Source organism: Ceratotherium simum, chromosome 31 (genome assembly GCF_057802395.1).
Source record: "Ceratotherium simum simum isolate JZ-2026a chromosome 31, ASM5780239v1, whole genome shotgun sequence".
Taxonomy (NCBI): Eukaryota; Metazoa; Chordata; class Mammalia; order Perissodactyla; family Rhinocerotidae; genus Ceratotherium; species Ceratotherium simum.
In genome coordinates, this window is record NC_141930.1 from 35,513,980 (window position 1) to 35,529,657 (window position 15,678).

At 38.0% G+C, this 15,678-nt stretch overlaps 1 long non-coding RNA gene across 1 annotated transcript in view; it reads right to left on the bottom strand.

The window, feature by feature from the left end:
• LOC147913064 (uncharacterized) overlaps positions 1-15,678 on the bottom strand; it is a 318,208-nt gene that overhangs the window by 223,219 nt on the left and 79,311 nt on the right. The window lies entirely within an intron of this gene.

Below are 15,678 nucleotides of genomic sequence, written 5' to 3' on the forward strand. Positions count from 1 at the left end.
TGGGGAAACAGAAGTTGATATTAATAACATGGAGTTTCCTTTTCCTTTTTCTATATGAATATTTTTTGAAAAGCAACATAATTTAATACCATGTAATAAATATCTGATAAAAATAATTGAAATATTTACACAAAATTGTAATCAAATATACTACAATAAACAAAATATGCAATTAATGTGTGTATTTATTTGGAAAAGCAAGAAAAAAAATATGTATCCAACTACAAGCAAAGCCCACAACTTACTTCAACTGAAACAAACCTGACAGTCAGAGAAAAAGTGTTAACACAGCGTAATACAGTCACTCACCTGTTTTCTCCAATTTGTTCTTGTAAAATAAACATAGTTCTAAAGTGTCCTCAGAAAACAGTTTGAAAGAACCAGTTCCAGCGGTCCAGAACAGACTGCATTTCCCCAGAGGGCCAGGAGGTACTCTGCAATGACTGTGAGCGAGGTCTGAGACCCCTGGGCACATCTTATCCAGTATTCAGAAGGCTGAAACCTGAGCTGTGGGTGAGCAGAGGCAAGGTGGGCACATAGCCAGCCAGGGGTGGTGTGTGGAAGCTTTCTGCCTGTCTACCCTTGACCACGTCAGCGTGTTAAGGAGGGCTGTGGGCAGCAGGGTCGGACTTGGCCAAGACGTTGTTTTGCACCCGTTCTCTGTAAGGTCATGGCTTAAGACTGCTGGTTTCTACAGGGAGGGAGGTGATATCTACATGTTCCCTCAGCATCAGATACAATCACACCCTCTGGAGAAAGCACCATGCTGACCTCTGTGGGGGACGCTACTGACAGGCTGCAGGCCAGCTGCGGGGATTGGACATACCCACAGACACAATGATGTAAGGCAGAGTCACAGGACCCCAGAGAACAAAGAAGAACTCCCTGAAATATAAGTCTTCATGGGAAGGGACATGTACTGTAGAACTTGATGGGCAGTGAGTTAGAAATTCCAGTGACAAGAATACAAGACCCAAGGAAATCATGGGTAATAAGAGGAAATTATGTGACTTTATGACATTGTATCAACATTATTCATTGATACAGAAACTGAGTTTCTATTCTAATTTTAGTAATGTTCCTTATATGAACTGTTTTGCCATTTCATAGGCTCGGTTTACCTATGGATCAAATTGTGGCTCCCCTTTATATTGAGGGGGAATAATCTCAATTTCTGTTGCAATTTATTTTATGGCTATAGGTTTTACCAGCTTAAATCAATTTTGGTAATGTATACAAAATTATTCATGTCAGCTAGGTTCAAATTTATTCAAAATGTTTTAGTACGCCATTATGTTTTTTTAAAACGTCTGCTCCACCTAGTTAAGCCTCTTTATATTGCTAGAATTATTTTCTTCCACTTTTTTTCTTTTTTTCTTGATTAGTTTTGCTAAAGGTTTCTCTATTAAATTAGTTCTTTCAAAGAACTCTTTGGTCCTCTCTTGTTTCTTGATTTTATATTTCATTAGTTTTTTGTCTTGCTTTTATTCTCCTTCCTTTTACTTTAGGATTATTCTTATTGTCATTTATTTAAAAATATTTTGTAACTGCCATTATGACATTTCTCGAACATTTGAATTATTTAGGAATGTTTTTCTTTTTCCAAATGTGTAAAATTTTAAAACTATGTTTTAATTGACAATTTCTAAATCCAATGTATTGTCAAGAAAGAATGTTTGATTTTTATTCATTATTTGAAATAGTTTTTGGAAATGGCTTTCTGTGTATTTGAGAATAATAAATATTCCTCATTAATGGCATACAATCATTATTTTATATGCATCTATTAGATTGTGTTACTTAATTTTGTTAAACAAGTACTCTATATACTTACCAAGGTGTTACACTTGATCCACCAGTGTCTAGTATGATTGTGTCATCTACTTCTATCACTTTTAGTTTCACTTCTATTCTTTTCCTAATCTTACACACACATATGTTTTTTAAAAAAATATAATTTTAATATTAATAATATTAATAAATTTAATATTTAAATAAAATATATTTTTTAAAATGTAAGTTTAATCCATTAGCATTTATTGGAATTAATCATATATTTGAACTTGTTTCTATCATCTTGTTGTGTGATTTCTACATAACCAGACATTTTTTTACCTTCTGTATAGACCTTTATCTCTCCCCTCTTCTTCTAGAAGCAATATATTGCATTTTTATTCTTTGAGTGTGTATTCTTATTTGTTATTACCATAGGTACTCAACTCCAAGTTTTTTAACAAAGTCCATTCTGCAGTTGCACTAGATTTAAGTATAGAATTTTCTTTATTAATCCTGTACTGTACTCAGAATGTACATCCTACCCAAGAGCTCATCTTTTTCATTTTGGAGAATTCTCAGTTCTTTTTTCTTTAAATATATCCTTTCCACTGTATTAATTAGCTCTTTCCACAATAATCCATCTTAAACATGCATGTTCATACACACCAGACAGTGGCCTGAAACAACAAGCATATATACCTTGCTCACACATTTGCAAATTAGCTGGGAGGCTCTTCCAGAGCAGGTCTGCAGGTTGGCTGAGATTTGGATGATCTAGATGTGGCTCCAGGCTGTGGCTTCTGTATGCATTGGGTTCACGTGCCTGATTGCTCTGAGAAGAGCAAGCTACCTAGTGCATGTTTTCTACCTGTGGTTGGATGGAAACTCCCAGAGGAGTTGTTGGAAATATGCAATGACTTTTTAGGTCCAGGCTTGGAACTGTCACATCTGCCCATGTTCCACTGGCCAAACAAATCATATATGTAAAACCAACACTAATGGAGTAAGGAAGTACACTACTCCCATGAAGCATTAGAGGTGTAAAGTAAATATTTGCTGGACAACAATTTAATCTACTATGTCCATCATTCCCCCTATTCTCTGATTCTGGATCTCCTATTAGACAGATGTCAGGGTCTTCCTATATAATTCTCCTGTCTCAACCACATATGTGTGTGTATATATTTTAAAACTTTTATATAATTATAAATTATATAAATGTTCCTAATTTTATCGTGTACTATATTCTGAATGAATCTCATAGCATTTCCTTCAATTTACTACATTCCCCCTTAACCATGTCCAATCTAAAGTTTCTGGTAAGATTTTTTAAATTTCATTGATTTTTTTAATAATATTTCTAAGTAATTTTTCTCTATATCTGTCTAGTCTACCTCTTATTGTGTTTTTATGCTTTTTTTTCTCAATAATTCCTTCAGTTGTTTCTCTGACCCTCCTTAATATGGTTATTATGAAATCTTGATTAGACATCTCCATAAAATTTATCTCATATACTTCCTGTCACAATTGTTGATCTGTTGGTTGTCTTTCTTACGGTTAGATTTCTTCCTAAGTTTTGGAAAGTGAGTTTACAGGTTCATTTTGAGTGGGAGATAAATAACTTTTATATTTCTCTCCCCTCTGCACCACCCCATCCACTATGCCACTTTCCTTTCTCCTGGCTAGTGGTATCAAGGTTTTACCCACTAGACGCTGGTTTTTGTATCTTTCCATTAAGACACTACTCACATTTTATTGAGTTATTTATTTCTGTCACGCATTAGAATGTGAGTTCATCAAAGACAGAGAGTATCCTATTCATTTTTGCTTTAGCAATGCCCAGCACAAAACCTGAGACATGTAGTAGTTCGTGTTCTAAAAATCTGATAAAACCAATAGATTCCTCCTGTGTGTGGTAATGAGGATTACATCTTTGACTAATAATTAAAATGTCATATCAGTGCTCAGATTTCCATGCTATAACTATGACGTAATGAGACTAATTTTTACCTGATTGTTTTCTGACTTATGCTTTTTTCAATATTTCAATATTAAAATTAGTTACAACCACATTTTCTTTGAGTCTTTTGTCCTAGAATTCAGTTATGCTAACACTTCTCTTTGATGATAACAAGAAGAGAGTAACTGCCCAACTCTGATGACTTACTTGGTTTCAAACCATCATGGAAGATGGAGCCACATCCACATTTTTGTTCAGACAAGTGTGAAGATACTCCCAACTGATATCTCATAAATGGAAGAGAAAGATAGGTTTAAGAACAGTAAGTACTAATTAAAGTCAATTACAACCTTTCTGAAAGGTGATCTATTTATCACAAGTAAGATACTATTAATCTTTTTAATTTTATTGACATTGGATGAAGTAGTAAATAGATATCAGATTGCTGTTTTGTAGAGCATGAAAATTCATGGCAAGAAAAATGAGTGAGCATGTAGACAATTTATCATGACCCCGGGCTGTCATAGACAATCAGCCAAGTGTGCCATATAAGATCAATATCTGATTGTCCTGGAAGGCATAAACTGTCTACGTCTAACTCTAATCTGCAGTTATAAAATATCTGAGTCTAAACACAAGACATCACGGAGGTTAATACGCAGTAATATCCAGACCAATGAACGTGCCCTATTAAGCATAGATTAGTCACCTCTAATAACTAATGCTACAAACGAACATGTGTAGCAGGTGCTTTAAAAAGGCATGGCAATCTGCATTAAAACACAGTTTCATTTCATAATTGTGGGGACAATTAAGAATAATTAGTCATTGACTATCTCTCAGCCACTGCAACTGACGTGTAGAATGGGAATCCAATCCAGTCGCAAACATACATAATTCAATTGTTTGGTTAAAATTTATATTTCTCTGAATTACATATAGTCTATCAGTCAATTATCATGTTTCTACACAACAGAAACCAATTCCATCTAGAAGCAGAGAAACAATTTACTGAGAGAATTGTGGTTCATAAAATTAACAGGAAACAGATAGTTGTGGTCTGATCCTGGGAGCTTACATGGACTAGTTTGGTCACTGAATCACCTGAGGGGGTAGAAGGAGGAGCACCCAAAATGAGCTTCCCATAGCACAAGGAGCCAAAATTGCCACAGCCACACAACCCAACACCTGGGCTTGCCAGCTTTCCTAGACAACTCCTCTAAAAAGTGGGCAGTTTGTTTAGTTCTACAGTGAGAAAGTGCTCTTACCTTATAAGAAGGGAGAGCCAAAAGAATGAAGTACTACGGCAAGTTCACCAGAAAATCCTGGCCCTGTATGCCTCTTAGGGGGATAATGAGAGTCTGGTGTTTGGGGTGCCTTTTCTTACTAACCCCTGGCTCATAGGTTTTTGCAATAAATTCTCTTTTTCAATCTACACTATGCAACATTGTGCACCCTGTTCTGAGAGCTACTGAACTTCTGTGGAGCGACCCAGAGGAGCTAAGCTCAGAATACAACAGGAACCAAATACACTTAAGCAAGGAGACACCTGCCCAGGTCACATCCAGGCAGAATATGACAAAGCCACTGCTGTCAGCTATGGCAGACTCTCCAATGCAGAGTGCCCGGTGGAACTGATCTGATCAGCTAACCCTAGGTCATGTGCTTACATCTAGTTGCATAGAGAGATAGAGAGAACATATGTACCCTTGTAGTAAAAATTGCTAACTGTTCTTCAGGATCTATTCTATCCTTTTCTTTTTAATATTCAATGGGCATAGTCCACCCAACTGGAGATTGCTTTTCTCAGCCTCCCTTGTAGCTAGGAAATTGTGTGGGTGTCTGAAATGTGAGGAAAAGTGAATGGTTCATCCTCAAGGTCATCTCCTTAAAGACCAAGCCACTTGCCCTGGACTTCCCGTGTGGAGGTAAGTTGTCACAGTTCCTAGGGTGGCACAACAGTTCTTAAATAAGAATGAAATAAAATTCTCTTTTAGACACTATCCTGTTTTAGACACTATTCCTGTATCTTGTTGTTTTCATGCAGCTTAGCCTGCACTCTGACCATTAAAATCACTCTGACTTCCATAGTGAGAGGTACAAGTACTGGATCCCCCAAATAGATCCCCATTAGCATCCCCAAATGCTGGAATTCCAGAAGCAAAGGCCAGTGTCACTAGCGTGTTCCATTGTCCCTATTCCTAATACACACCTTTTGCTTGATTGCTGTTTTAGCCATTTTCTTCCACTTGTGGCATTCTCACTCCCACCACGTGCCCTTACTTACATTGTTTACCTGACTTACAATCTTTCTCTTCTGCTCTCTTTCCTGATCCCCTTAAGTAAAGGAAAATTAAGTTCAGTGACTTCCTCATGTCTATATTACTACTGGGTAGAATAATGAGTCAGTTGCCTATTATGCAAATAGTGAAACACTAAAAAGAATCAGTCCCAGGTTTCATTTTCCCTCCTCTTGCCCACATCTTCCTTGGCCAGCCTCCAAACTGTAATCACAATATAAAAACACTCATCATTTATTAACAAGAACTGGTCTTGCTTCTAGAGGTTTCTTCCACAGGTCCCCTCACACCATTTACAAAGCCATAGGGCAGGTGAGTAACTTCTGTGGTTGCCAAATCTATAAGGAATCTATAACCAGATCTTTCCTTCTCCATGTTAACCTGGATTGAGGAGAATACGGTGTCCCTTCTTCGTGCAATGACCGTTTCTCACGAGGTGCTCCCTTCAGGATTCTCTCAGTTGCCATTTTTTAAATGACTGTCAATTTTTTCCTTCCTGTGGTCAAGCATCTAATTTAGCATATTTACTGGCTGAACTGCCTCTAGGTCCAGCCCCCTACATTCTCTTGGACTTGCAGGGTGGAGTCTGGAGAGCTCGTGAGAATGCTCATGACAATTATTTCATCAAATATATTTTTCTTCCTAAATACTGAGATATTTAGGTAAGCAAATACACTGAAAGTAATAAATACAGGGGGCCAAAAGGATTTCACTTCAATTTTCTATTGATGTTATGATTTGAAGCATAGATAAGTATTTATAATCATCTAAGTCAGTGTTTCTGGCTTGTGAATCCTATGCCTGCTGAGTTAGATACTTACTCTTGGTAATGATCGATATAACAACCATGTGGAGAACTGTGAGACAGTTTGGAGACAATAACACACTTTGCCTTTCGTGTCTTCCATAGTATCTGTAAGAGCAAAGAAAACTTCATGGAATTCTTTACTTTTAATTTCATTTCTGTACACTAACAACGAAGTAGCAGAAAGAGAAATTAAGAATACCATCCCATTTACAATTGCAACAAAAAGAATAAAATACCTAGGAATAAACTTAACCAAAGAGGAGAAAGATCTGTACACAAAAAACTATAAAACATTTCTGAAAGAAATTGAAGAAGACGCAAAGAAATGGAAAGATATTCCGTGCTCTTGGAGTGGAAGAATTAACATAGTTAAGATGTCCGTACTTCCTAAAGCCATCTATAGATTCAATGCAATCCCTATCAAAGTTCCAACAACATTTTGCACAGAAATAGAACAAAGAATCCTAAAATTTATATGGAACAACAAAAGACCCCGAATAGCTAAAGGAATCCTGAGGAAAAAAAAACAAAGCTGGAGGTATCACACTCCCTGATTTCAAAATATACTACAAAGCTATAGTAACCAAAACAGCATGGTACTGGCACAAAAACAGACACACAGATCAATGGAATAGAATCAAAAGCCCAGAAATAAACCCACACATCTATGGACAGCTAATCTTTGACAAAGGAGCCAAGAACATACAATGGGGAAAAGAAAGTCTCTTCAACAAATGATGTTGGGAAAACTGGATAGCCACATGCAAAAAATGAAAGTAGACCCTTACCTTACACCATATACAAAAATTAACTCCAAATGGATTAAAGACTTGAATGTAATACCTGAAACTGTGAAACTTTTAGAAGAAAACATAGGCAGTACGTTCTTTGACATCGGTCTTAGCAACATCTTTTCAAATACCATGTCTGACCGGGCGAGAGAAACAATAGAAAAAATAAACAAATGGGACTACATCAGACTAAAAAGCTTCTGCACAGCAAAGGAAACCATTAACAAAACGAAAAGACAACCTAACAATTGGGAGAAGTTATTTGCAAACCATACATCTGATAAGGGCTTAATCTCCAAAATATATAAAGAACTCATGCATCTCAACAACAAAAAAACTACCAACCCAATTAAAAAATGGGCAAAAGACCTGAACAGACATTTCTCCAAAGAAGATATACAGATGGCCAACAGGCACATGAAAAGATGTTCAAAATCACTAACTATCAGGGAAATGCGAATCAAAACTACAATGAGATATCACCTCACGCCCGTCAGAATGGCTATAATTAACAAGACAGGAAACAACATGTGTTGGAGAGGATGTGGAGAGAAGGGAACTCTCATACACTGCTGGTGGGAGTGCAAACTGGTGCAGCCACTATGGAAAACAGTATGGAGATTCCTCAAAAATTCAAGGATAGAACTACCATACGATCCAGCTATTCCACTGCCGGGTATTCACCCAAAGAATGTGAAAACAACAATGCATCAAGACACATGCACCCCTGTGTTCATTGTAGCCTTATTCACAATAGCCAAGACTTGGAAGCAACCTAAGTGCCCATCAAGGGACGAATGGATAAAGAAGATGTGGTATATATACACAATGGAATACTACTCAGCCATAAGAAATGATGAAATCCAGCCATTTGTGACAACATGGATGGACATTGAGGGTATAATGCAAAGTGAAATAAGTCAGAGGGAGAAGGTGAAATACCGTATGATTTCCTTCATTAAGTAGTAGATAATAGCAACAATAAACAAACACATAGGGACAGAGATTAGATTGGTGGTTACCAGAGGGGAAGAGGGGAGGGAGGAGGGTGAAAGGGATAATTCGGTACATGTGTGTGGTGATGGGTTGTAATTAGTATTTTGGTGGTGAACATGATGTAATCTATGCAGAAATAGAAGTATAATGATGTACACCTGAAATTTTTACAATGTTATAAACCAATGTTACTGCAATACACAAAAAATTAAAAAAAAAAAAAAGAAAGGAACAAATAAGTAGCAGCAACAACAAAAACAACAACAATATTTACTGAATGCTAACTATGAGCCAGGTACTGGTCTAAGTGCTTTACACACAATCCATTTGGTCTCCTGTAATTCATGTATGATACCACACACGAGGATGATTGTAAAAAGAAAAAAGTGAAGATGAGTTTACCACTTTTTAAAAGCTCACATGAAGAAATAAATGTGTGAGAATTGTCAATGATAGTTTTTAAAAATAGGATTCAAAGAAAGAATTACTTAGTATGTATTTAAAAAACATTATGGCTTGATGTAGAGATAATTAAATTAGTGAAACAGAATAAGGAGTCCAGAAATAGACTCAAGTATATAATGGAACTTATTATATGATACTGGAGACTTTTTAATTAAGCAGGAAAGAGTGTTTTATTAAATAAATAATACTGACATCTGGAAAAAAATAAATAAAAATAAATAAATAAATACAGGGGGCCAAAAGGATTTCACTTCAATTTTCTATTGGTGTTATGATTTGAAGCCTAGATAAGTATTTATAACGATCTAAGTCAGTGTTTCTGGCTTGTGAATCCTATGCCTACTGAGTTAGATACTTACTCTTGGTAATGATCGATATAACAACCATGTGGAGACCTGTGAGACAGTTTGGAGACAATAACACACTTTGTCTTTCATGTCTTCCATAGTATCTGTAAGAGCAAAGAAAACTTCATGGAATTCTTTATTTTTAATTTCAGATTGCTTTTATTTTTATGTATTTATTTATTTTAATTATTTTTATAATTTTATTTATTTATTTTTCTCCCCCAAAGCCCCAGTAGATAGTTGTATGTCATAGCTGCACATCCTTCTAGTCACTGTACGTGGGACACGGCCTCAGCATGGCTGGAGAAGCGGTGCATCGGTGCACACCCCGGATCCGAACCCAGGCCGCCAGCAGTGGAGCGCACGCACCTAACTGCTAAGACACGGGGCCAGCCCTCAGATTGCTTTTAAATATCAGATCAAACTCCTAAACATCATTTTTATTTCCACTGATCTAATCACTTCCATTTCCTCACAAGTCCCAAGTCTAAATATGAGAAGGCTGCTTCTTTTGGTATGCCTCAGGATCCTAATCTGAAATGCATAGTATATCTTTTTTTGTGTGTGTGTGAGGAAGATCAGTCCTGAGCTAACATCCATGCCAATCCTCCTCTCTTTTTGCTGAGGAAGACCAGCCCTGAGCTAATATCTATTGCCAATCCTCCTCCTTTTTCCCCCTTTTTCTCCCCAAAGCCCCAGTAGATAGTTGTATGTCATAGCTGCACACCATTCTACTTGCTGTATGTGGGACGCTGCCTCAGCATGGCCCGACAAGCGGTGCATCAGTGCTCGCCTGGGATCCGAACCTGGGCCGCCAGTAGTGGAACGCGTACACTTAACTGCTAAGCCATGGGGCCGGCCTGCATAGTATATCTGATTATCTGACTGTATGTGTCTCAGTCTCTGTTCTCTGGAAAAAAGATGAATTTGCATACAGTTTAACTGGAGACTTCTATCTGAAAAAAAAAAAAGGAAAAGAAAGGGAACAAGGGAAACAGAATTGAGCAGTGAGAGAAGTTGAACTGTGATGCGCTTGCCTTGGTAGATGTCATGAAGATCTCTGAAAATAGGATGGCCTTGCTAAGTTGTCCAAACTGAGGCAAGGGGTGAGGTCTTCGTACCCTTAAATGAACTAGTCATCGAATGTGGGCTGCCCCTAGGGGGACACATCACATTCAGCTGATAGAAATTCTTAGCAAGAGATCAGCTGCAACACGCCAAGAGCAAGCAGCTGTGGTAGCTGAGGAGGGCGCACCTTTGTCCTGAGGGGAATGAATGGGGTGGCTCAGTCAGGTCTCACTGTCCACCCCTTGCATTGCTCGAATCAAATGTTGTGAATAGTAAGTTCATCCTGTGGGAACACTTCTTTGGGGCCTTAGGTAGGTTTTCTCCTGGGAAAAGTTAGAAGAGGAAGGAGAGTGGGATGAAGTATAATTACTGCCACTGCAGCTGGGCTTGCGTCCCATCAGATACCCATCCTCTCATCCTTTACTGAGCATCCTGTATTTCTGAGTCCCAGCTGACAACTTTGCTGCTCCAAATGCTTTACCTGGAGGACACCCAAATCTTCACCCCTGAGTGTTTTGAGCCTCTGGTCAGTATGCCCTTTTTAAGCTTGATGGTGTTTGTGGGGAAAAGGCACATTCCCCAGAAAGGCCTATTTTTATGACTGGCCCTTGGCTGTCTCCTGGGAACTGATCTTCTGGAATGTTCTGTCTCATAAGAGTGTGTCTGCATTCCTGAGGCCTTGATCCATGCTGTACCTGTCTAGATGGTTTATACAAACAATTTGATTTATGGTGGTCTGAAGCTTCAGTAACTGAGGTAAGTAATGCAGGTGTATGCCTAAGTGACTGACCTTCAGTAAAATCCCTGGACTTCAAGGCTGAAGTGCACTTCTCTGATTGGCAACACTTCACTCATGTTGTCACATCTTTACTAGGGGAATTTAATGTGTTCCGAGTGACACTACTGGGAAGGGACACGTGGAAGCTTGTGCTGATTTTCTCCAGACTTATTCCCAACTAGGAGAATTTTTGGAAGCCTAGCATCATCTATAGGATCCAGCTGGTTTTTATAGGGACCAGGCAGTTAGATAAAATAGGGATATGATGGCAATGACCACTCATACATTTTTTATATCTTTAGAAATACCACTTATAAACCAATGTTACTGCAAACAAACAAAAAATTTAAAAAATAAATAAATAAATAAATAAAATAAAATAAAATGATCAGTAGCCAAAAAAAAAAAAAAAAGAAAGAAAAAAGAAATACCACTAATGTCAGCCATTTCTCCCAAGATGCAATTTTTTTAAAAACTTACTATCTTGGCTATGGTGTGTGAGGGGCGATTTTGGAGGCTTCCACTTGGCCTTTCCCACCAATGTCACTCTCACACCACAGGGAAATGGCCATTATGGTGGTTCTGCCAACCAGGGAAATGACCATTAGGCCCAGTGGACAAGCAAGTGTGACCCAGACCTGGGTCAGAGCTCTGTTAGTGACCAAGGTCCTATACCCTCCACTCTTACAAGATGGCATATGATGTTTCTAATCCCTGGAAATCAATGTCAGCATAGTACTTTTGTTTAGAAGTCTTCAAAATGTCTACGTATTCCCATTCCAAGGTGTGTGAATGACCCTTAGTCCCTTTGCAGAAGAACTAGGGGAATTATTGTCAGATACACATTCCATGGTGTTACAGGATCCTAACTCATGGGAACCTGGCCCTCCTTAAATCAATGAGTTCCAGGTATGAGAACTGTCTCAGATCCAGAAATTAGACCAGAGATCATGAATATTTATTGATGCAACTTCTGTCAGAATCCTTGACTTTATCTTGATTGTATAAATTGGGCAATGCTCTTGAGACTGCTCATCTATCTTGGCCCTAGGAACACCCTGTTCTATAAGCCATCTCACTGAATGTGAAGCTACCTTTGCTGCTACTCTTACCTTATCACCCATTATGATCATTGCACTCACCAAGCTTCTAAGGTTTAAGGGTCACTGTCTGACCTCCTTTGGGGGATCTCGTCATCCCCAATGAAATTAGGTAGTCAATTCTATAACAGCACCTGCTATTCTCAGTCTTGAACTAAAGAGAAAGTCCTCACTGATCTTCTCAATAAAGCTGGTGCTCTTTCTCATTTCTCTATGTTTCCCAGAGTATCCCCTGGGAAACATAGACAGTGGGTCTTCTGGCCCTAAGTAGGATATCTATTTTAGCATGCTTATTTCTGAGTTTTTTTGACCCTTGTCTCCACCATCTTCCATGGCAATTCTGGAATTTCTATTTCACTTTGTATGGCCTATTGTTGTCCAAGAACCACCCTGATGACATATTAGCATTTTTCGGTGCCCTGGCCAGGGTGTTAGATCCTGTATCATGGGAAAATCACCCGAATCAATAAACTCTCCCATAGCCCATTTTATGACCAGCACTCCTTGATCCAGCACCCCAAGGATCCGGTTCCATTTTTACTTACTCATGTACATTTTGAGGAAGTCCCAAAACTCCTTTAGAATATAGTCTCTTTGCACTTTAGCAGGCCCAGCATGTCTCAGCTAGCTAATGTAACTGATCTGAGTCATTTGTTCGATGGCCAAGATAGGATGTAGGGGGAGATCCTGAGGGGGCATGTGGTATCTTGAAAGCCAAAGGCCTATGCCTCATCTGCAAGCAAGACATGAGCTCTGATTTTAACGAAGAGGAGTTGGCCATTTCTGTAGATGACACAAAAGGTTTGAGACAATCTTGGCAGTCAACTTTTCTTAGTGTTTTGACTCAGATTTTCCTATCACAAATCTTAGTGTCCAGTGTCTTCTCAACTGGAGCCTGAGCTCTGATCCCCTTATAATTAATTCCCTGAGATTTACCATCAGCTTTTATTGCCTTTTAGCTGCAGGAGATAATAGTCCTTTTAGATGCTGCCAAGGAGCCATCTGACTTTTACCATTCACCTTACATTGGTTAATAATCACTTTCCTCCTTTCATAGATTTTCTCCAATGTATCAACAATATCCAGCTACTGTCAGCTCATCACGTAGTCCTATTAATTGCTACTTCCTCTGACCCTCTCAAATACCTGAGATGTTGCAAATGCTAGTGCATTCCCTTGCACCATTATCCTATCTGAGTTCACCATTTGTAAATGTTTTAACAGTTGCCCTGTGTATTAGCTTGCTAGGGCTGCCATAACAAAGTACACAGACTGGTGGCTTAAACAATAGAAATTTATGTTATCACAATTCTGGAGGCTAGAAGTCCAAGATCAAGTTGTTAGTTTCTTCTGAGGTCTCTCTTCTTGACTTATAGATGGCCACCTTCTCTCTGTGTCTTCACATGTTCTTCCTCTGTATGTGTCTGTGTTCTCATCTCCTCTAAGAACTCCAGTCATATCGGATTAGGATCCCACCCTAATGACCACATTTGAACTTAGTTACCTCTGTAAAGACCCTACCTCCAGTCACATTCTAAGATACTGGGAGTTAGGGCTTCAACATGTAAATTTTAGGAGTTTAGCCCATAACTATCTGCTAGAGCATGCCAGGTATGTCGGAACTCCACCTATCAGAAATGACAGGATTCACATCGCTGGCAAGCTGAAGAGTGACCCAGCTCCAAAATCCCAGTCCTACTGTCATACTATCTTTTGCTGGGTTCCCTTGGAAGCAGACACTGAGATGTTCTTGGGGGAGGTTTATGGGGCATGCCTAAAAGAAGTCTTGAGCCTCACCTGTTCAAACGGTCTCTCTCTTCATTAACTACATTATATCACTCAGGCAACTGGCAAGATAGAAGTGAGATTTAACACACAAATTGTATGCTGAGGATAAAAATTTTAATTCTAGATATGATTTATCCATTTAATTGAATATCCTGAATTATATCAATTTTGGTTTATCTTTACCCATAAATGCTATATAAAAAGCTACCCATTGCTATTGCTGGAATGTAATATACATATTTTCTGATGTAAAATTTCATGCATTGCAGTTATTTTTTCACTGATCCTTTAACTAAACTTACACAATACAATTTCTTAGTCCAAATTAAAACCAGAGATGCAATGAGTTTGAGAGGTAGGCACAAGATGCATTTTTAATAACCTGGTAGTAATTATCAAAGAGCCCAAATCAATCCAAGGTGTTGAAAGCATTAGATTGTACATTATTCATATGAGATAAAATTTTAAAATCTGAAACTTACACATAAAAAAGAAATATTTAACAGTGGTGTTTATTTTATTGTACTTTTCATTCTTTAAGCCTAATTTAGGATATAATTTTCAACCCTGGTGTTATTTCACTTGCCATCTGTTTTGTTTTTTTCTCTTATGGAAATAAACACTGCTGAACTTTCAGATGAAGCATTAATTTTTATCAGATGACCCAAAACTCAAAGTGGATTTTGAACTTCAGCCCAGGGAAGACAATGCATCTTGATGAGTTTCATCACAAGAAAGAAAGGGGGAAAAATCACTTTTGGCAGAATCTTCCCAAGCTGTTGTCAGAAACCATAGAAAACTGACTTTTATTGCAAATTCATTATAACATTATAAAATAGTTTTATGTAATCGAGATCAGAAGTTCAAGGTAATTTACAAGTAGTTAACTATAGAAAGGCACAGCAATTAATGTTATGTTAATCATTGAGCACTTTTCTAAAGTATTATGTCTGTATGTATTCAAACACATGCACTCAATCACAAAAACATGCAAGGAGATATGGAATTTCAGATGTTTATACAGTAAATCTTTGTAAAACAAGTTTCACTTGCAATCTAGGGAAAATATCCGTAAAACATTTGCTCAAAACAAAATTGCTGCAAAGTATGGCATGATCTTCTATTTATACATCTATATCATTGAATTCAAAGGTAAAATTTGGTATTCTTCCATGAATCCGCACTTGTCTCAAATTATTGGTGAATGTGTACAAATATTTTGAGGTTTTGGTATTTCTTGACCAAACCTTATTTCCTTCACTAACTCATTCCTTACTATCATGACCACCCTATCCTTATCCCCACTTTATTTGGGACCAAAGATTTTGTTTTTCCTCTATTTTATCCTCCCCTTTTCTCCCAACCCTCAACAACCTGGGTAATCCCATACCTGGACTTGGGATCTGGAAGCAAAACAACATCAGAGGGCAAGTGTGAGAGTCAGAGAGAGAGACGGGAAATGGAACTTGCCACGTCTGCACTGTTTTCACTCACATTAAAT